Source organism: Sylvia atricapilla, chromosome 3, assembly GCF_009819655.1.
Source record: "Sylvia atricapilla isolate bSylAtr1 chromosome 3, bSylAtr1.pri, whole genome shotgun sequence".
Classification (NCBI taxonomy): Eukaryota; Metazoa; Chordata; class Aves; order Passeriformes; family Sylviidae; genus Sylvia; species Sylvia atricapilla.
In genome coordinates this window covers 37446240-37469544 of record NC_089142.1, presented here as the reverse complement: position 1 = coordinate 37469544, position 23305 = coordinate 37446240, and the positions used below count along the sequence as shown (strand labels likewise).

The 23305-nt window shown below is 36.5% G+C and overlaps 1 long non-coding RNA gene across 1 annotated transcript in view; it reads right to left on the bottom strand.

Moving 5' to 3' along the window:
- Window positions 1-4588: 4588 nt before the first annotated feature.
- The window catches only part of LOC136358398 (uncharacterized), a 266232-nt gene continuing 247515 nt past the window's right edge, over window positions 4589-23305 (bottom strand). Inside the window, exon 2 of the long non-coding RNA XR_010743081.1 lies at window positions 4589-4678. This is a non-coding gene — a long non-coding RNA (uncharacterized lncRNA). The remainder of the gene's footprint in view (window positions 4679-23305) is intronic.

The window sequence follows — 23305 nt, the reverse complement described above, 5'->3', positions numbered from 1 at the left end:
GCCCAACTTCTCAAAAACTGCTGATCCTAAGTGACAGAGCATTGTCTAATAAAAGAAGTGGAAGCTGGAATACATGACTTCTAAGCTCTGCCACTGAATACTCTTTGACACAGAAGTAATTTAATTCCTGTGATTCAGGCTACCTACTTGTAGAACTAACCTAATAATAATTACCTGGCTCACAGCTTGTTCCAAGACTTCATTAATGTTTATAGAGCACTTTGTTTGTCAGGTTTGAGTTCTTTGCCTCAAAACTCTATGTAATAGAAAGGCAAACAATGAAACTGTTAATCATTACTAAGTAATTGATCAAGTAAAGCAGAGTTCTTTGTTCATGGTAATAGCTTTTCTCTGTTTATCTTTTCATGTATAATTGTGCTGCATTCTATCACATCCTGATTTTTTTTTTAAAAATCAAAACTTTCATCATTGGGAAATGGAGCTGAAATTATCTGAGATCGCAGTTTTGGGATGTGTGGAAAACATAGAAGGGAAAGATGGAAGGAATTTTTTCTGATAGAGAAGAAGGAATTTACTCACTAAATTTGGTCACCAAAATTACTCTTATTCTTTTGATCAGAACACCAGGGTTATAATGTAACATAATGTTCTGGCATCACCTAAATATTCTCTGGAGCTTTCTTGGCACTGCTTAATTTCCTTGGGACACCTATTTGTTATATCATTGGACACTCTAATCTGACCTACACTAAATATTTACAACACCACAGGTCCTCCAGCATTTTTTTCCACAGCTGAAATATCTGCTTCAGAGAGAAAATAAGCCAGGTGTTTTCCATCCATAGATTCCCAGCTAGTTCTTACACTGAAAAAAAAAATGCCCTTTAAAAGCTACATACCATGATCTCATGTGCCTCATTGTTCTCTTATTATATAATTTTATTTCAGGATCTCCTGAGTAGTTTCACTTGTAGAATCAAGCTGCAGTTCTGGAGGTGATATGATATCAAGTGACAGTAAAAAACAAGCAATTCGTAAAATAAATGCAATGGATAAGGACAAAAAAGAAAGGCAAACAAAAGACCCACATTTGTTGCCAGTTTGTAAGAACAATTTTGCAAAGGGACTTCAGGCCAGCAGATATCCTCTAAAAATACATCAAAAATATCCATTGGGACATCTTTAGCAAGGATTCTCCCTGCTCATGTTAGTGGTATACATACAGTGATATATTTTATTACTGCAACTCTAATTCCTGGGAGTCCAATTCTGCCCCCATGTTATTTGAACTGTGAAAGCTACACCCAAAGTATTTTGGGTGAATATTTTGATTTAGATTCACATTGTTGAGGGATTTCAGGGAAACAAGCAGGGAAAATGGACAGATAAAAATTAATAGTCAATAAAAAGGTAGAACTAAAACAACATTCAAAATAGCTTATGCATAAAAAGGGAAGAGATAGTGTTCAGAGCCATTCACAGGTTAAAAAGACATGAATCTTGCAAGTGTTTCTGGAAACATATCAATGCTAGTGTGCACAACAAGTAGGATGACAGTGGTCTGAAAGGATTTTTGCAGTGATTCCTCTTAAACATAGACAGTTTGTCAGATGTTCAGGTTTTTCAGAATACATGTGTAATCTCAGATAGGGACAAGACTTGAATTAGGTAATGCCTTTACAGGGGTAAAAAAAAACCCAAAAATGTCTTGCAATTGTACAGATAATATAAACATAATTCAGAGAGATGTATAACACATGCATATATAGGTAGCTGTGTAGATGAAACTAAATCCATTTGGATCTAATACTTCTGTATCTGATTTTGGCAGGAGGTTCCTGGATTTTTCCAGGGCCTTATCTACTGCAATTTCCAGCTGTCTCTCAGTTTTGATATGTTTCCTGTAAGTAACATAACCATTTTTCAAGTCCCAAACTCACAGCTTCCTATTATACTTGCAAATAGTCAGCTAAAGTACATCTGTTCTTTACAGAGAAATATGAGTTTACCTCTTTTTTTCTCCATAGCATTGACTGTGGCATACCAAAATATATATCAAATAGTCTGAAAATAAAATATTATTTTACTTTAAATACTGTAAATTCTCATAAGAAAGCACATACACATAGATATCCATCAAATTTAGTCACTAAAATATCCTGCTAAATAGGAAAAAAATTGGGAAATAAGTGTATGATGCTTTTATATTACATTAGGCTAGTAGTTTAAACTGTGTTGGTATGCCACTGACATTGATGGAAAACCTTGGAGGAGGTTTTTCGCTTGCTAAGCAGAGATTTGCATGATGGCAAGCAGTTTCTCCATTACTGCTGATATTAAGGGGCAGTATTCATCTACTTGACAATTTTGTTGCCGCCCTGCCCCCTCCCTTGTTTTTCAGTGTAGCTTGCTGGACTGGAGAGTAAAAGATCCTTCATTTAACTGTCACTCAGGCCCAGTGTTTTAGCCTGACACTCCAAGTCAATTTAAAAGGATAAGATTATTGCAATGCTAAATAATTCTCAGTAACTGCACTTAAGGTATGCAAAATGTACTGCAATTTTAATGGCTCAGTTGTTCACATTTTTCTTCAGTTGCTGCAGAACACACTTCAAAACATATGTTTTAAATTACAAAAAAAAAATTTTTTATTAGGGTGCGCTGAAAACAAGGCAATCTGGAGGACAAAATTTCCCAAAGGAACAAATCTAGCTTGGTGTAATTATAGCATTCTTATATTCCGAATTTTGGGGGTTTGCTTTGTTTTGTATATTTCTATATTTGTTTTTGCAGTTGGAAAAGATAAAAACGGAATGTTTTTTATTAAAAAATGTATCAGACAAAATCAGGAGTAAATTAGAATGAAATGAAATGAAACATTTATTCATTTAAAAATGAAACATTCTTTACTTTTCCCATTAAAAAAGTGGGAAAATGCTAATACAGAAAACATTAAATTTATAATGTACACTAGATTTAGTAGCTTTTTTGTTTGTACAACTCTGACACTCTTAAAGGCTTTACAAATCAGTATATATGGAATTATGAATGAATGACTGAAAATACTCTGATATTTGATATGTCTGTGCATTTTTGCAATAGTAATAATCTACCTGTAGCTCTTGCTATTTATTATGTCACTACAGAAACCCAAAGGGTGTAACCATCCTAACTTCCAGTTTTGTGTTTGTTCTGATTTAACAACCGAGGAGCTACTCATTCCCTGGAGAGATGAGACCCAAAGGGAGCTTGAAAACGATGTCAGAAGATGGGAGATGAGCTCTGTTCCTTCGTTATTTTGAGAGGAAAGCCCACTATCACCCACAGATGTTGTATTTGCCATCAGCATTCAGCAAGATGCTCAGTGGTGAGAAATCCTCAATGACAAGAACAGAATCAGAGGACTCTAGTTAGCAGCCTTCTGCAGTCAGAAATGGCCCAGCAGAGCCCTGCTGCGCTTGGAGGAATTTACTTCTATTCCAGTTTAACAATGAGTCAGAAAGGAGACATTTGAAGCAATAAAGTGAGGAACAGATGGGTGAGCCAAAGGTTAGTGTCAATGTGATCCTCTGAAAATTAGCTGGATGGTCATCATTACCACAGCCAGACACAACAAGAAATGTCATTGGAAGAAACAGAGGAAAGCAGCACAAGCACAGAGGCATAAATCCCCACACACCCCACAGCCTCCAAGAGCATGTACATATTAATTCTTTAAAAGAATTTCAGGCACCTCAAGATCTACTAATTTGTGATGTAGGTGATCTCCAAAGTTATAGATAACAGAGACACCTTTAGTGAGGACGCTCTAATTGGAATTCCCATCGAGTTAGACTTGCTAAAACAGACTCATAGGTTTCAGAGGATATTAGTTGCCTTAGGTAGAAATGCATTTTGTTAGACAGCTCTCCCCGAGAATGCTTTCCCCAGCTCTCATATGCTTTGCCTCGGGGTTCTGATATGCATTATCACAGACAAGCACAGTTGTCTCACCAATTCATAGATTATAGTGGGGGCATGATCCATTATCCTAATTACCATGTTGAAAGAAATATTCAAGAAAAATATAAAAATATGTCTTTTTAAGCTTCATCCACAGAAATCTATGTCTAGCCAAGTGAAATAATGCACTGATATTTTCTGGAAACCGCATATTATAATCATTGGCACAGATTATAATTCCAGTGAAGTCTATGGAAAGACGCCAAAGTATAGTAGGTGCAAAAAACTAGACCTAGCTGCAAATTTTATACTCTTCTTTTTTTTTCTGCCACTTGAACTCACATATCATTAAATGAATACCCCAGCCCTATAATATAAATAGCAGACCACCTTTTTTTTAATTCTTCTTTTGTAATAAATGACTAAAAAAATTGGTTCTTGGCATATAGTACAAAGCATGAAATATAAATCCACTCAAGTCTCCAGAATGCACCATATTTTTACAATGAGAAAATCAAGTATTTGCTATCAGATGGTTTCAGAGATCACTAAACTTTGATAATCAAAAGATTAAAGAAAAAGACCATGTTACTGGTGTGTTGGGACTCAAAATAAAAAGAACTGGTGTAGCACTGGAACCACAGTCCAGGAAGTGACAAAATTATGTAGTTTTACCTAAGAAAAGTAACAAAAAAAAAAAAAAAAAAAAAAAAAAAAAAAAAAAAAAAAAAAAAAAAAAAAAAAAAAAAAAGCAGGAAGAGCAAAATTACAAAGTCTATCTTAAAAAAAGAGAGGGATAGGGACAGTGACACAGAAGTCACAGAAGTGTCCCCAGCCATGAACATAAACACACCTTTGAAACGATATCCTCCTTGAATTTTTATTCACTGCATCTTAAAAAGAATTGGCTTGAAACCTCCCGTAATTCTAAATTCAGCCTTGCTCTAACCTTACTTGTAATCTCTGAGCAATAATAAAAATGCTTGCAGGTTTACAGCAGTTACAAACATTATTCAAAAATGCTATGCCAGTTGGCCACCCAGTATCTTATTTGAAAAGTAATGCATATTACTCAGTAGAGTATCTGACATAATAAAGACCATATTTTGACTGTCTAAAAGAGCAGAGAAGAGGCACGAATTTCTCCATTTTCTAATGCAGTTTCTATATTCTATGAACAATTATTATCTTAATTGCCATCCACACCCACGACTCACAATCTGCTCAGTCGTTTATAATATATAGAGACAAAGAGAAGAAACTACATACAATGTTACTATGGCTTCCAGAGACCGAGAGAAAAAGCATTTTTCTAACTTTCCTGCTGATTTCTCAAACAATCCAAATCTAAATGGCAGTGAAAGCATTTTACTCACAGCATCATTTAGAGATATTAAAGGAACTGTATCTAGGGAAAAAAGAGTCAAAACTGTCTAAGTCTTAAATGACTGCATCAGTTTCCAATCATGTTTTTTTACTTATTTTAGCTTTATGATATAAACTTATTCTCTTAAATAAGTCAGAAGGAATTATTTCCTATAATTCTGCAAGAGTAGGAGGCATATCAGTCTCTGTAAGCTGACACAAAACAACCCCAACAGACTGTAGCACAGTCGATTGCTGAGAAGTGACTCTTTCCTTACACTTAAGATTCAAGATCCAGAAGAATTTGGGGAAAATAGAGGACCTCTTTCCTGAGGTTCTTTTCCATGAGAGACACTTGTGTTAGGTTATATGGCTCCCTTTACCCCACACTGTGAACGTGCCTAAAAGATCTAAAACATAAATGCACACAAAACCATGCCTTTCAGAACATATTCGTTCCCAAGGGGTCTCTCTCTCTCCCCTCCTCCCTCTGAGGTTATATCTATATATAGGATACAATTTCTTCAGTGTGCCTGTTCTTTTGAATGACTTCAACACTCATACATATATATGAAATACAGCCCACTGAGCATTTTTCAGCTGAGACAAATGCTTTGTATCCCCCTTCACCTCCTGCCACTAAGATCTAAGAAGATATTTCACCAAAATATTCACCAGTTGTGAAAAGGACTCCACTCAAAATTATAAAATTATAACAGCAGTGTTCTGTATTCCCTCTAAAATTCTTCAAACTCTTGAACTTCTGTAGATATTAAAAAAAAAGACCAAACCAGAAAAGCCCCAAAAAAACCCCTATCAATCAATCAAACAAAAAAACAAACAAGTGTCAAAATTTGAGTCTGTATAGGTTTTAAGATTCCTTATGAAACCATTTTGCCTTTTTGTAAATGTAATTTTTCACAAATGCACATCTTGAATATATAGTCAAACCATAGCATAGGTAGGGGGGTTTCTCTCTCCGCAGGTGAGAAATTTGGAGAATAGGAAGGAAATGGTTAATTGCTTTTCAGAAGAACAAGGCCTGGAACTGAGGCTGACCTTGATTATAGTCTATACATTGACCTGAACGTTCATGAAGTTAAATCTGTGTTATGAAGTCGCATATATATCCTCAGATCAAATATTTTCTTTAGTCAAATAACACTGACTTTTGGAAAAGCTCCTGGGGCATTCAATAAACTAGAAAATTCATGTCACTCTATGTAAACCAGGCTTTCCAGTGCTTGAGTCCTATTTACAGGGCAGCATAGATGCAGTGAGTCTTGATGAAAAGGATAAAGTCAGACAGTCGCTTCAGCCAAGACCCAGTACTGTTTTCTCCCTTGCTATTTCAGCTTGGCTTTCCTATTCTCTGGGCTTCAGTGCACTTGTACTTGTGGTATCCATGACAGCTTTACTACTAAGTCTGTCTCTGGAAGCAGCCAACACAACTTACTGTGAGTCAAATCTCACCTGCTTGCACTTCATTATTTTACTTTAGTCCTTTACTTCTGTTCCTCTACTTTTATTCCTCTATGGCTCTGGTAATTTCTAAACAAGAAGCATGTGGAAAATAAATTGTATGTGCAAGCATGTGTGCTTTATAGACATGGATAAATAAATACAATCATGTACTCCTTTTTAAAGCAGGTGATATGTTACAGTAAAAGCACATCACTGTTTTATAGCATTTTCAGTGAGAGAGAAACATATAAGAAATTATGGCATCTGTTTTCTGGAGATATTGACATGTTCTGTTTAATTGCACTAGTTTAGAAACAGTTTTAACTCTGGGCTGTGACCATAGAGAATGATACAAACATTTAAACCACAGAATAGAGAGGGAAGATAAACAGTGCCTTTCCATCCCAGTAGGAGCTAAAAGGACCTCAATTTCAGACTTACAGGAGTTGGGCAGATTGTGTTATCAAGTGTTTTCTAAGACCATCTATAAAGAGACCATTTAGGCAAAAGTAAAAACTTTCAAAGTGAGAGAAAATAAAACACTTAAATGTTTCATTGCTGTTTTTTTTTTTTTGTTTGTTTGTTTGTTTGTTTTTTTTTTGTTTTTTTTTTTTTTTTTGTTTTTTTGTTTGCTTTTTGTTTTTTGTTTTTTGTTTTTTTTTTTTCCCCAGAGCCCAAATTAAAGGCATGCATATGAATAACAAGGATAAATTTTTAAAAAATAGTCTGGGAAAAAAATAAAATGCTTATAAATGTGCTATTTTTTTTTTAATTTGGTATGTTCCCCACACCTCCTTCTTTCCCCATAATTATTTCTGTGACTGCCTGAAAATACTTAAAATTACCCTGATAAAAAATGTGCTCCTAGAGGCCAGTCTAGCCAAGTTCTTTCTCCTTTGTGTGCAAAGCGAGGATGGAACCTTAACAATAACTTCCTATTTAGCATGCACTTTAAAAACAAGAGATGAGCAACAATGTTTACAACCTAGCACTGGTGGTTCTGGAAAGGATGGCTCAGGGCACTTCTTTTTTATGTTATTGCTGCTCTGCAATATCTCTGTAGTTTATGAGGACTTGTGCATCAGGACAAAGATTAATGATGTTAATTATTAAGTACCTGCACCTTGCACTACATTGTTTTGTTTTCAGTTTTATATGTATACTACCTGAGCAGTTTAATACACGCAAAAGTTTGAATATGATACACACAGTTGCTTTGGAGATTTATAAGACAAAACAATAAAATATCGAACAAAAGACTATCCACTATCAAGCATGAAGTGAAAATGAGGCAACTCTTTCTTAAAAAGCTCCTTTGAATATAATTTTTCAACTAAGCATGCAATGAAGAAATATGAGCACTTGTCTGTGTAGCAGTCAGGTGTAGTGATCCAGACTAGGTTTTGGCCTGTATGAATATGGAAAAGAATGTTGTGGCAAGAATTTTAATGAGCCCTAATGAACAAAGGAAGTTTCTTCCTAACACTTTTTAGTGACTGCAAGAAATATCCTGTTCCCAAAACCTAATTATACTGCCATTTACATCTTCTCCCCATTTCCTTTCTACTCTCTTTCAAGCTAAAGGAATAGTTTAACATGAAGCTGAGGGGTAATTTTTTTATATTTCAGGATTTTCAGGTTTAACTAAACTATAGAGCCAGAGCAATGGAAGATCATTTTGATTTGGACTATTCCTGATTTTAAGAGAAGGATGTGGCAAAAGGAAGAAAAACCTGTAAGGATATGTTTTTTCTAAACTGTTTTAGGATGTGCCACATTTTCCTCTGATCTATTCAAACTTCCTCCCCCTCAAATCCATTTCATTATAATTTCTTTGAATTTCCTGAACAAACCAATACTTTCAGTGCAAGATACACTCTTCTAAGCTCAATTTGTACTTAAAGTAAAATTACCATTCAGAACCACTGCATATCAACTTTCATTTGCAAATTCCTTTGAATCAATACACATTAATTGAAATCCACATTTTTTCTGAAAAGATAATGTACTTAAAGTAAAAGTAATCACTTTTCTTTTTAAGTAAGTGTTTGTTGTTACCATTGCAGTCAAAATAGTGAGTTATATTATGATTTGAGAAATCATAATTGTGTAGAAATAGACATTTCTATTTCTAGAAATAGACATGTAGAAGAACATTCTTAACTGTCAGAGTACAGGTATGGTTTTAATTCAAAGCATGGTTTTATGCCCTATTTCTTCAGCCTCAGATAAGCTGTAGTAGCCTCAAGGCTAGAATACAACCAGTAGCTCACTTGTATATTAGCACATTTTATGTTCAAATAGGTTAAGACATCTCCTTATCATATCTGAACGGTGCTCAGAAATGCATTTTTATGTGTCCAAGACCTTTAATGGAAGAAGTAGAGCAGGGGTAGAGTATGACTGTATTATGCACTGGAGGTAATAGTAGCAGCATGAAAACTGGCTGTGCAATAACTGGCTCTGGCAGTGGACATAGTGTCTTCATACAGCAAAATTTAGGTAGTTTGTAGCTAACTTCTGTTGTGCTGTGTGCATTGCTTTGACACTCATAGGCAACTTCCAGTTCCTCTAGTGAAAGCTGATCATTTACCACATTTTCCTCTTTGCTGGACTTTTAGACAATACATCTCGCAATAGCTAAGGCTTGCTCACACATTAATATTTACCATTTCTTGATATTATACAGCACGTGTCTCTGCTCAGTGGACTGAGTACAGTAAAGCTATTGAGGCTTAAGGAGTTGCTATGAATACTGCCACAGAAATCTGGCATAATACAAAGGATTTGACTTCTAGGCTTTCAGTTTGGATCTTGATATTGTCCATCCAGAATAAGGAAGATCTACATCTCCTCTAAGAAATGGTAGGTTCTACTATGTTCTCTAGGCCTTGTCTTAACATACTCACTTTGTGAAAGTTAGCAAAAGATTTCTTGCTAAACAAGAGTGTCGTTTACTTGTGAATTCCACTGCAGACCACATTGGCAGCTTGCAATAATTTCAGTCATTATCGTTCAGACACTTCTAGGTAGTCTGTATTTCCAAGAAGTAATAATAATGCATCAAATCAAATGAAGGAGCATGTATGTATGCAGTAGGCTGGACACACATGTGCCCAAAACATTTTTAATTTAAACTCATTTTAACTGTGTATATACTAATAAGTTCTAAATATATGCACTTTCACCCAAACTAATATAACTTAATACCTATGCACATTTATTGTTATTAGATTTTTATGGCATTTTTCCTGTATGGCACCTCACAGGCGTTAAGTTAGCTGTATTCTCTAAAATTCAGGCTGTTTAGAGAACAATAGTTCCATTCACAAGCAACATTAACAGCTTAGCAATTTATAGCTCTTATTTACACTTACCTTGTGCAATATAGGTAGTATAAATCTTCATTGAAACAAAAAAATTAATCTATTTGGCTATAGTGAAGCAAGAAAATATCTGAGATGGCTTTACTGTGTTTTATTAAAATGATCTTTAGTTTTGGGTGTAGGCAAAAATATCCACATTGAATATAAAATGCAATTTCTGAAAATAGTTTCAATAATAATGTTTCATTTACCCTTTTGTTCTCTCTTCTCCTCCCACCCCCCTCATTTTCTGCATTTAATGGTGAAAATGTCCAATAAAGATGAGCAAGGAACAGAAGAAGAAAATCAACCTATTTTGTCAGAGCACTGACTCTGACAGTGCTATAAATGATGGCAAGGCTCCAATTTTTAAAATTGTTTCATTTAAAACCTAAACACTGAATCCCTGTACAGTGTTTAGGGGCTTTTCAGCCTTCTCTGATTCAATTTAGAGGAAACATTTATGGGGTCTAAATTGTTCCTGGCAGTTCTGAGCTCAGTTGCATTTTAAACAAATATAATTTATACAAAGCTGTGCCACATATAGTCCCAAGAAATCTAAAATATCAATCAAATTTCATTTGCAAACCAGTTTTACTAATAGTCAGTGTCTCAATTGCTCTTCCCTCTTGGAATAAAGGGTAGTTTAAAACTGATAACTGTGAAATACACAGTTATCTTCCAAGAGTACTCTTTCTCATACAAAATGACTAAAAGGCTTCTACGTCCAAATCAAATAAACCCATCAAAACAGGATGTAGATCTCTTGTTCAGTTATTATACATCAATCCAATACATTAATCAAACATCAGATAAGTTCAGCATTGAAGTGTTGCAGTGTTTGGACACTAAAACCCTTCGTTTCCTTGTTTATTAAAAATAAAAACATGTACAGAAATTCAATAGCTGTATCCTTCTGCTTTTGAGATGCTGTAATCAAACACCAGGTAGACTAGTCTCAGTGTGTCAGCTATTCATTTCTTCTAAGATTTTTCTCTTCTCTTGGCTGTTGTTGAACTATTCTATATATGCCTATAGTTGAAGTGACATGCCTGTGGCGAGTCCATCTGATTTATCCTTTTTTTTTTTGTGAGCTTTATAAAAGAGGACAGATCTGTTCTAAATCAAGAAATAAAATGTATACTTGTATATACAGATTAAAAGAACGCCTAAAGATTGAATACAAAGTAACAAGGTCCTATTTTCAGTGCTTCCTTGACAAGTCTTACATCGATTCTAATTATGCAGTGTGTCAATACATACACAATATTCTGAAAATATAAAATCTTCCATCTGGTTTTTAAGTCTTCACTTACTTTGCCTTTTTAATGTTTTGCCCATCCTTTCTAAAATTCTTTCTCTTTTCTGACATTTGACTGCTTGGTCAATTTTTCCCTTTTAATGAACTAATTATTATAAAATCTAACTTTAATTCTATCTTGTCTTTCCTGCTTAACTTTTACATTTTTTTTTCCCCTGCTTCCTGCTACTTTGAATTCTCAAACCTGCAAAGTCTGATAAACAGCCTTTTTCTGTTGGAGTTTTTTCCCCCCTTTTTCTTCTATCTCCTTTTTTTTTATTATTTAGACAGTATAATTGCCTATTACTTCACATTAGCCCACTCAAGGTGCTGATTGTCACATTTGTTAGTTAGTTGCAGTCTGGGTTTCAAAGCTGATAGATTCTTGCAAAATCCACTAACTTCAGTTAGATTGAATGTTTCAGCGCCTTTCTGGAAATCAAGTTCAGAGTTCAGTTTTCATCTTAATTTACATTTTCTGCTAATCAAAACTTTTTAAAGTATTCACCCTCCACCTTTCTCATTGTGTGAGAATTTGGCAATTCTTTCAGCTCAAACTCTACCAATGAAATGACTGGCAGCACCTTCAATTAGCGTAGCTTCAACTACTTAGGTGAACAGTTTCAAAATTTTTTTAAACTTCATAAACTGATTGAAGTTAAACCAATACATCATTTCTCTCTCTAGAAATCTAAAAGATTTACACCAACTGTTTAGAGAAAGCACAATTTTGCTTGCAGCTGTCAAAACAGCCTGTCAATTCAATTATCCAGAATGCCTATTAGTCAATTTTTAATAAAGCTTCAACTACTTCTCTGCTGTTTAATGAATAAGGTCCTTCTGCACACCTTTTAAATATGTGTTTCATGCCCCCTATGGAATTCAGAAATTATAAAGAAAAAGTGATTTGATTTACTTATATGATGCATTATAATTTCACGTGTTGCATGAAACTGCCTTTATTTCTGCTTATGAGACCTCCTGCACTCTTGACTTTACTAGGCCTTCTATGGAAAAAGCATCTTGTGCTGGTAACAGCATTTTTAAAAATATGACACTGCTAAGATGTTTTGTTTCAACATTTTCTCATACTTGCCAAGCAAAAGAGAGAGAGGTAAACTGAGTGCTTGCTCTCATAGTAATTGTAGGAAAGTGTTGTGGCATCTGATTTTTCTTTAAACATTATTATTATTATCAGAAAAATTGTTACTATTAGAGCAGCAGAGGGGAAAAGGGGGACGGATAGAGTACTACACACAGCTCTGGTTTTTGTTCATTGGATTTCCTTCATCTGCCCCCAAAATATGTCATGCCTCCTGCCAGAGGACTGGGCAAGTCAGATGTTTGTTTCCCTGTGGATAAATATAAGACAAAGTTTCTTTTCTGATACCTGTCCTGTATGTTCAGAGCGATGTTCAAGGGAAAACAGCGCCTTTTCTTCCTCTAGTGAAATATTATCACAATCTCTTTTCCAGAAATCATGTCATTTGCTGTTTAGCTAACAAACATATAAAAGAGCTTCAGCATTTGGCTGGGTGGCTGCCCTATGATAATGGTCCTGTCACTTACCATCAGTGGCCCTCAAGTTTTCTTCCTAGCAGGATCAAAGAGATTCAGCCACAAAACTGTTGCAATTTTGAGGAGTTGAAAAGACCATTGCTTACTTGGCCTTGTCTTTCCTGGCAGTCTCTTGCTTGACACAGGTTTCCACTGGATGTTTTCTTTCAGGCTGTTTGTTCAACCAACAGGATAATTACTTTACTCACATTTCTAATGGGAATGAATTTTGTTTCTGTTCTATTTTACACAGCTAATCCTCTATGTGAAATGATGCTGATGAGGTCACTGATGACAGTGGATATTATTGGCTGAGTTAAGCAGATGATCCAGGTGTTCAGTTATTAAATTTTTATTGGTTTGGGGATTTTTTGGGTTTTTTTGCTTTGCTTTGCTTTGCTTTGCTTTGCTTTGCTTTGCTTTGCTTTGTTTGGAGGTGAGGGGCAAGATTTGGCACTGTTTTTCTCAGTGTGAAAACTCCAGTCATTTAAGTATACCTGAAGTCTGATGATAGGGTTTCTCATCTACTCTTATGTGAACCTTTGAAATGCAGTAAGTTAAAAACCTGCCATCCAGAAAATATCTACAAATGTTTTAAAATAATAAAGAGTTACTAAGTGAGTGATACTTGTTTAAAAATGAAAAAAAGTTTGAATAAGAAACATGCCTCTGATATATCTGCCAGTGAATGTGAGATTTAAGATTATGTTACATGAACTTTTAATTTAGTGAGCATAGCATCATCAGAACTTCTAAATTAAAAGCTTCTTTCAGCATTATAATAAACAAGAAATCCTAAACCTTTCCCTTAATCTCCTCCCTCCCATGTATAATGTCCTCTAACCCTAGTCCTGATCTTTGCCAGAAACTTTCAGCAGTTCTTCTGCTTCCAGCAGCCTCTCCTCCTTCCCTGTCCTGCAAAAGAGTCTTTTCTTTTTTATAGCCTCTAGGAGGCCTGGCTGTGTGCCTGCTCACTTATCCTCTCTGGGGCTTCCCAGCCTCTTCCTGTTGTGGACCCTCTGCTTGCTCTGTGTCCTTCACACTCTGCTACTCACATCCTCCAGAATGTATCATACTCTCCAGAAGCTTCTCCCAGCTGAGCAAGGTCAGCTGCTGTCAAGGAAAGCAACATCTCCCCTTCTTCCTGAAGATTTCTCCCGGCCCAGGCTTGAGCTGTGTTAACAATGCAAAGCAGTTTTCCTCTCTGCTGCTCATCTAGGTCCCTAAAATGGAACAGAATCTAAAAAAGAATAATTAAATAAATAAATAAATCATAATTGCAAATGGAACAGACATGTATACATTTTAATGTAACCTAAAACCTACCTCTTACAAGTAGCCTCTAATTTTCAGTGTTTGGAAGCCAGAGAACTTGAAAAAGGATGCTGGTTTTAAAATTACAGCCCACGTCAGATATAAACAGGGTCATTGAAACAGAAGATTAATGTAACCTGCTACGAGTGAAACATATCATAAGGTTTGAAATGTGTCTCTAATACTGTTCAACACTTTAATTGGCATAATGTCATACCATTTTTATCTATTTCTTAGATTTTACTATTATCATCACATTAACTCTGTATATCAATTTAATTCTCATAATAGCTGCATACTACTGAGAGAAATCATTGATTGTATACTTGAAGAAGTTATAACACTGGAACACTGGGGATGAGATCTAGTACTATGTGTAGGCCTCTAAAATGACCTTTATTGCAACTTTGGTCCTTAAGGTAAATCTTTGTTAAAAATTAATCCTTTGTTAAAAATTAATGTTGTGCTTAGCCCTGGAGGTGCCTTAATTTCATAGACTTCCAAGTTTTTCAATTGTAGGATTTTACTTAGGAATCTGAGCTACTCAAGTACAGAATGGTGCAAATTTGGGTCTCCTCTGAGAGTTCAGGTAGGATGCCCAAACCTTAACTTAGCCTGTTGCAGGGTTTTAGGCAACAGCAACTTGTCAGTTGAGATGCAAAGACAGCTTAGGTTTTCTTTAAAAAGGAAAGGAGACTGCTGGTACCCTTTGCTGGCATTGTTTCCCCTTTGTTGCTTAGTAGGAGATTAAATGTTTCCCTGGGGTGTAAAAGGGGGTTAACTCCATTCTCTGTCTCTGGAATTTAAATACATTGTTTTCCAGATAAGTGCCCTCATCACCAAGACCATGTTTCACCCACAGTCCTCATGAGCTTTTCTCTCTCTACACAGTGACTTTGATGGAAGGGCTAAACAGTCTTTTGCCCTGGAGAGCTGAGCAACCTATCCACTTACATAAAAATCCTTTTAAAGAGAGCTTTAAATTCACGTCTTTCTAGGAATTGCTCTAACTTACAGCATGCTGCAAAGGGCACATTGTGGAAGCACCACAATCAATGCACTCACAATTGCAATTTGTTAATGTTTTGATTGCTGTTAGTCTGAAACTAGAACATACTTATTTGATCGAACTTCTCATAACTAAATGCATGGTACCATCTAGTTTCTGAAGAGGCTCATGTAGAGGTGCAGAATATGAAAATCAAATCAGTGGTCAAGAAATCTCCAGGATGAATGAGGAGGCAGCTAAAGACATTTAACTATCTGCTTAGTGGCTGCTGAGATCATAGTTTTTGGCTACATGCCTAAAAAACTAAATTTGATATTCATATTTTCTTTTTGATGAAGTTGTACCTTTGGAGCTTTAATTCTTTATTTCGAAGTCCCCAGAATCTTATTTTACTGTATTAAATTTTAAGTGTGGGCCACAAGACTTTTCCAGAATGTATATGGCACATAATTAAAAACATAGACATTCAAAATAAATGCAGAAATTACACACAGTTGTTTATGTTGAATTTAATATTGACATATCTTGACCTTTGATTTCCTAAATAGTGACCTTTCTTAAATGGAACACTCTTCTTCACTCCATCTGTAGCATCTCAGCCTGACATTCCTAGACCTCAACCAACAATAACCTCCCTTCAAGTGAAGACAAAAATTATTCTAAGGATGTAAGACAATAACTTATTCCAGTTCAATTTATTGCTTTACTTATGGTTTAGCATTTATTGGGAACAACAGCACAGTGGAAACAGCATTCCTAATTCATAGTCCTCACACCTTGTGCTTTTTATTGTTTGCAAAATACTGCTGTCATTTTCATCTATAGAGGATGTGACACTAGGGGGAAAAAAGTGATTGTTCATTTAAGTAGAATGCTCATAGGACAGAATAAGGATCTATATCCACTGGTTACCAGGTAAATTGAGATAATTCTATTTCAAACAGAACCTGTTCCTTCTTATTCTAAATTTGCATTACAAAACTATGAAAGAATCCTTCAGGGAGAACAGAGAGAGTTGTAAGGGAACAGTTTTTGGACAGCTGAACGAAAAGATGGGCACCTGCTGTTCAGTAAGTTGAGGGAATTGTTACATATTGCAAGTTTTCTGTGTGTTACCAGGACAAGCAGATGGCCAGAGACAGCATTTTCTCCTTATGTGTAGTTTATCTCCTTACATCTTCTAATGGCCTATATTAAGGTTTCCCAGCATTACATTCAGTTCAATTTAACAGAGTTAATATACATTTAAGCAGTACCAGTTGCTGTCAAAATTGCCTACTTGGAATAGATGATATTTCTTTCAAATACTTTAGCAAGGATGGCAGAAAAGGGGAAGCACTGTTTGGACGTAATTTTGGGTGCTAACTCAGATCCCTGGGAGTAAAACTGCTTCCTCACTCAACATCAGTCACTTGTGTTTTTAAAAAAATTGTTTTGCCTTGCTAGGGGAAAGGATAGAACAGCATTTGTCTCCTGAGAATTATTGTGTGGTTTAATCTTTGCTGATAATATGCAGACTTGGTCAATGCTGTTTTTTCCTTAATGTCACATTACTTTTACTTTTTTGAAAATGATCTTTTTTTTTTTCATAAAGTTACACTGTTGCATATCTTTGTGGAAAACTTATCCAGACTTTTACCAGTTTGCTGTTAAATACTACTGAATGTTATTGACATTTATATTTAAATTATTAAAGTACATTAGAAAGCAGTGGAGGTTCTTAAGTAGAGAAAACAGAAGGAAGTATGGGTAGTCAGTAGCTCTCAGTAGTATCTGGGAATATTTATCAAGATGCAGGAAAACTGAGATTGCTTATTTTCTGATATTTTTCCTGCTTGGATTGCATCTTTTCCAACAGCTGATAAAATTAAATAAACCCAAAATAATCTCTGAAAATACAGACTGGGTCTCAGATCTTCTTTCTTTCTTATTTTTACTTTCATTTTGTGTTTTCTTGAATTCTACATTCTTGCCTGTAGCACAGTTTAAACAGCACAAGGTTTGAGTTTGTGGTCTCCAAATTGGTGTAGTTTCACTTTCAGTCTAAGACTGAAAATATCTAACATCTGTGTTGGACAGCTATGTCTCTTTTTGGAAGTAATATTTACTATGCAGTTGGAACCAAAACCACAAATTGGACAAAAGACTCCATTATTTTCACTTCAGTGGGATCCCACACACAAAACATTTGATCTTCCAGTTTTTTCAGTACACATTCTAGTTTTTAATTTTAATTACCTTTTTTATCTATTAGGTCTTTTATCATAATTTATAGTGATATCTGTTACCTAGACCAGATCAAATGACTGAAGAATACAAGAAAAATGCATTTCACTTCTTTCTTACTTAAAGGCAGCATCAGCTGCTCAAGGCAAGATGATTCCTGAGAAAATGTTCTGTCAGAAACCCTCTGGAAAAAGACTAAGAAGTGGATTCTAAAGCATTACCAACATCGTCAAATCAGCTTTGATTAAGAGACTTTTATTTCCAGACAGAATCCTGTTAAATTTGGAACAGTGATACAAATTATAATCAAATCTAAGTACGATTTGAGAACCTTCATGAGAAAATGGGATTTCTGGTTTTTTTATCTCCAGTTTTTCCGCAAAACCCAAAATTACTCTAATTTTTTATTTTCAATTTAATTGTCACAAAAGTGAAAAAAAAATAATTTCCATTTCTAAAACAGAACTTCAAGGAATATGCTACTGATGCCAGTCTGAGCCACAGAAAAAGTTACACATAGTGTTTCTGATGGAATAACCAACCAAAACAAATCTCCACAAAAGCAAACCAACTTCTAAATTGCTCTGGATGCAAATTCTACTAAAATGTTCTTGTGTGGTGACACAGGATTTTACTGGCTTTGGCTCACTCCATTTTTTTTAGTGTAAGCAGGAATAATGGTCACACTTTAAAATATTATTTGGCTTGGTTTTCATAAGCATCCAGAAGTCCTGCTGCTCATTTAAATTTTGATGCTGCAAAATTGCTTTCATTGCATTCTGTCATTTTTCATTGATTTTATATTTCAGGATTGTGGGGTTTTTTTCCTTTGGAGAAGGTCTGAGCATATCCTTGTTATCAGAAGGGTCAAAAGGACAGAAAATATGCTGAAAATATCAAAATGTGACAGAGAGATACCTTTTTAACGACACAGAATCAAATTCCACATGAACTTCAGCAAATAGACTGAATTTACAATATCTTAATTTCTGTAAGAAAAAGTACAGAGAATATTTTTATTACTTGTTTTGTTCCATTGCTAAATAGTTTTTAACAGAAATATTGAGTTTCTGGTAAACTATTATTTTTATTATTTGAACTTCAGTGATTATTTTTAAGATGTATAGAGCTCCGAGGTGTGGTGCAGCTGACACACTGGAGGGAAGGGATGCCATCCAGAGGGACCTTTATGGGCTTAAGAACTGGGCCCATGTGAACCTTGTGAAGTTCAACAAGGCCAAATGCAAGGTCCTGTGCTTGGTTGAGGCAATCCCAAGCACAAATACAGGTTGTGCAGTGAACGGTTAAAAGCAGTTCTGGGGAGAAAGATTTGGGTGTGTTAATGAATGAGATGATCAATATAACAGCAATTTGTGCCTGAAATCCAGAAAACCAACCGCATCTTGGGCTGCAAAAAGAGGAGCATGACCAGCAGCCTGAGGGAGATGATTGACCCCCTCTGGTGAGTCCTCACCTGCAGAGTTTTTTTTCAGCTCTGGGGTGCATAATATTAGAAGAACATGGACGTGTTGGAGTGAGTTCAGAGGAGGACCACAAATATTCTCAGAAGGCTGCAGCACCTCCACTGTGAAGACAGGCTGAGAGAGCTGGCCTGGAGAAAAGAAGGCTCCGGAAGATCTTATAGCAGCCTTCCAGCACCTGAAGAGAGTGCACAAGAAAGACAGAGAAGGACTTTTTACAGAGTAGTGACATATGGGACTAGATTCAAACTGAAAGAAAGTTTAGATTAGATATTAGGAAGAAATTCTATACTATGAGGAGGATGAGGCTCTGAAACATGTTGCCAGAAAAACTGTGTTGGCCCCCCTTCCGTGGAGGTGTTCAAGGTCAGGCTGGATGGTGCTTTGAGCTACCAGGTCTAGTGGAAGGTGCCCCTGCCCATGGCAGGAGTGTTGGAATCATATGACCTATAAGGTCCTTTCCAACCTGAAGCCATTATACCAGTCCACGATTGTATAAAGTGTTAGGTGTAAGATTGTCTTTTTCAGTCCCAAATTCTGGCAGCAGGAATCTTGGTGCAGTGCTATGTGTTCTTTGGCATACTTATTCCAAGTACAACATCCCTGGAGCAGTTTGCCTCATGGCTCTCTGCACTCTAAGCCTGACCCTAATGGCACCTTGGGGTTGAGGCTGAGGTTCTCAGTGTCATAAGAGGCCCAGACCAGAAATTTCTCCAGGCAGAGATGTTTGAGCAGTGCTGTTCCACTTCACAATGCTTTTTACCATCCCTCCTGTCCCCGAAGCTGTAACCATTGTTGCTATCTGAAGGCCTAGGCTTACCTTGACTCTAAGCACAATTTAACCTTTGGACACAAGTAAGTCATCTTAGAAAGCTGTGAAGGCAAGAATATGGGTGCAGTGCTGTGCTTTCCTTGGCCTGCCTCTTCCACCTGTTTCCCTGGAGGTGTAGGCATTTCTGGTCCCTGAATCCTCACTCCAACCTTAATGACAGCTTGGGGCCACTACCATGGATGGCCCAGATTAGAAATGTGTGCAGGCAGCAACGTTGGTGCACTGCTGTGCTTCTCTTGGCATGTCTTTTCCCTGCTTACTGTCTCTGGACCTTTGTGGTTCTCTGGACCCTACACCTAAACCATAGTGTGGGTCTGCAGCTGAAGCCCCCAGTGTCTTTGGTGGTCCAAGTTGGAAGACTCTGGAAGAAGGAGTGCTGTGCTCCTTTGGTGTGCCCATTCCAGGTACAATATTCCTGGAGCTCTAGGCTTTGCGGCTCTCTCAACCCTAACCTAATGGCAGCTTGGGGCTGCTGTCCATCTGTGTTTATCCAGCCTAAACCTGAGTGAAAAAAATTTCCTTTGCATAAATCCAATTGACAATCTTCTTAGTAATATATCTCCAACCACCGAAGTCCAGGAAGGATAGTTATGCCATAGTATTATCTGGCTTTCAGTCCTAAAACATCACAAAAATTATCTGTGGGTTTGGCCTGCATTTATCTAGGGGATGAACAATAGCCATATGTTCACCAGATGACTAGAGAGCAGAATTGTTTGAGTCAAAGTTCAAGGCCACAACAAAGGATAAACTGCTTCTTTAGGACTGTCTTTGATTAGATTGCTGTTTATGAAGAGATTTTTTAAAAAGGAATATTCCAAAATGTGTGGGAGGATCATTGTTCCTTGTTATCTCTTTCTTTTTCAGTTATGTTCTATTAAATACAACAGTTTTATGGGCTATTTTCATTAAGCATTTTTTTCCATCACAATGACTCACAGTTGGAATTATAGCATATACAGTTCTCTCAGTTCAGAAGCCATAAAGCTGTAAATTAATTCTGAATATAAATATCAGGGAACATGTATGCTCACTCTCACAGTCAAACTCTGTATACATATATGGCTACACATGCATACAGGGGCAAATTTGCAAATGACACTAAGCTGGGAGCGTGTGTCAATCTGTTGGAAGGGAGGAAGGCTATGCAGAGAGGCCTGGAATGGTTGGACGAATGGGCAGAGGCCAATAAGATGACATTTAATAAGTCCAAGTGCCAAGTCCTACATTTTGGCCACAATAACCTCCTGCAATGTTATTGGCTGGGGGTAGCGTGACAGGACAGTGCCCAGGTGAAAAGGGACTTGGGGGTTCTGGTGACAGCAGCTGAGCATGAGCCAGCAGTGTGTCCTGGTGGCCAAGAAGGCAAATGGCATCCTAGCCTGGATCAGGAATGGTGTGGCCAGCAGGAGCAGGGAGGTCATTCTTGCCCTGTACTCAGCACTGGTGAGACCACACCTCGAGTGCTGTGTCCAGTTCTGGCCCCTCAGTTTAGGAAGTATTTTGAGATGCTGGAGCATTGCCAGAGGAGACAACGAGGCTGATGAGGGGCTTGGAACATGAGCCCAGTGAGGAATGACTGAGGGAGCTGGGGTTGTTTAGCCTGGAGAAAAGGAGACTCAGAGGTGACCTTATCACTCTCTACAACTCCCTGATGGGTGGCTGTGATCAGGTGAGGGTTTGTCTCTTCCTCCAGGCAGCAACTGACAGAACGAGAGGACACAGTCTTAAGCTGTCCCAAGGGTAATAGGCTGGATATTAGAAAAAAAGTTTTTTACTGGAAGAGTGATAAGGTACTGGAATGGTCTTCCCGAGGAAGTGGTAGAGTCACTACCCCTGGATGTGTTTAAAAAAGATTGGATGTGGCAGTTGGTGCCATGGTTTAGTTAAGGTGTTAGGGCTGGGTTGGACTTGATGATCTTGAAGGTCTCTTCCAACCTAGTGATTGTGTGTGTGATTTAAAAAAAAACAAGTAATGCACACATGCACACAAACATATACCCTTACATATATACCTTGTGATCATATTTCCATAGTGATATTTACAGGTATTGTAGTGATATTTAAATGTATAAGGATTTGTGTGTGTGCGTGCGTGTGTGTCTGTGTGTATACGTGTATGCATGCAAAATTTCGATTTCTTGTTCTTCATCCATTCAGTTACTTAAATTTGGGAAAGAGATGACAGAAGAATTTGGATGTGTTCTGCATCATAATATCCTTATGCAAAACGTTAAGATTCTCTTATGTTCCAGTCTTTCTCTAAAACAGCTGCAGCAAAAGCATTAACAATTTTCCTTGACTAATATGTGCTTGGTACATTCTAGAAATAGTAGTGATCTGAACTCTGAACATAATTCTTCTATGTTTATGTAAATTGAAATAATGCAAATATAAATCTCCTTTATTTTTTTATGCAGGGCTATTTACACCTTGAATTGAATGGCAAGGAAAGTCTTAGAGATAGGCAGGAAACACGTCTAAAATTTTTGCTGTTTATCTGCAGATTATTACAGGCTGAGAAATACCTTTTCCCACTGAGATAGAAGGATGCAGTGCAAAATCCTCTGTTTCTATGTATCAAATGCCTTCTGAAGGCTGCACCTGAAGTGATATGTTGAAGGAAAAATCTTTCCTAAATAGAAAAATAAAATTACAGAAACTGGAAGAAAGCCTTGTTGTAACCTGAATGCACATATTGGTAAGTCTGCTTTACCATTACCAAAAGTTTAATGAAATAATTGTTTTTCTTTGGAGTAGAATAATCTAATTGGTTAAAGTAATGTTAATTTAATTAAAAATTAAGTAATAGCCTATTATATAATGCAAATAATCTAAAAAGATGGCAAGAAAGGGGGTAAGAAATGCTTCCAAGTCTGAGAAAGACACTTTGGTGATGTTCACATAGTACTCAGACATTTTTACAAGATCACAACATGCTGCAGGTAAGATGTGTAGATATCGGAGTGATGAGGGGAACTAAGTATTTGCCATTTGAAAAGCTGAATTTTTATACCTCTATTGATATAAGAGGGACATATTCAAATTTGTTGGAGACGCGATTATCACAAGTGATTTTCTAACATTACAACAGGAAAAAAAACCCTAAAAATAGTGTGAAATAAAAGCAACAAAGTCTTAGTGACATAAAAATCATTATTTCTTGGAACATGGGAAATTTAGTTGCACATTATTATTTTTTTGTTATTATTGTTTTTATTTTTTAATCATGATAGCAGTAAAGTCCTGTAGCAAGCTGCTCAGAGGGGTTGAGGGATCTCTGTCTTGGGAGATGTTTTGCAACTTGCACAGATTAGACCTGCTTTGAGCAGGGAGCTGGACCAGGTGACCTCTGGATACCCCTTCCAGCCTTACAATCTGACCCTGCAATTGCATCATTTTGATGAACCATCATAAGATTTTAAAGCCATACCAAAATGAATTCACAATCTTACCTCTCCTGTGTTTGATACTTTTATTCAGGGCAGT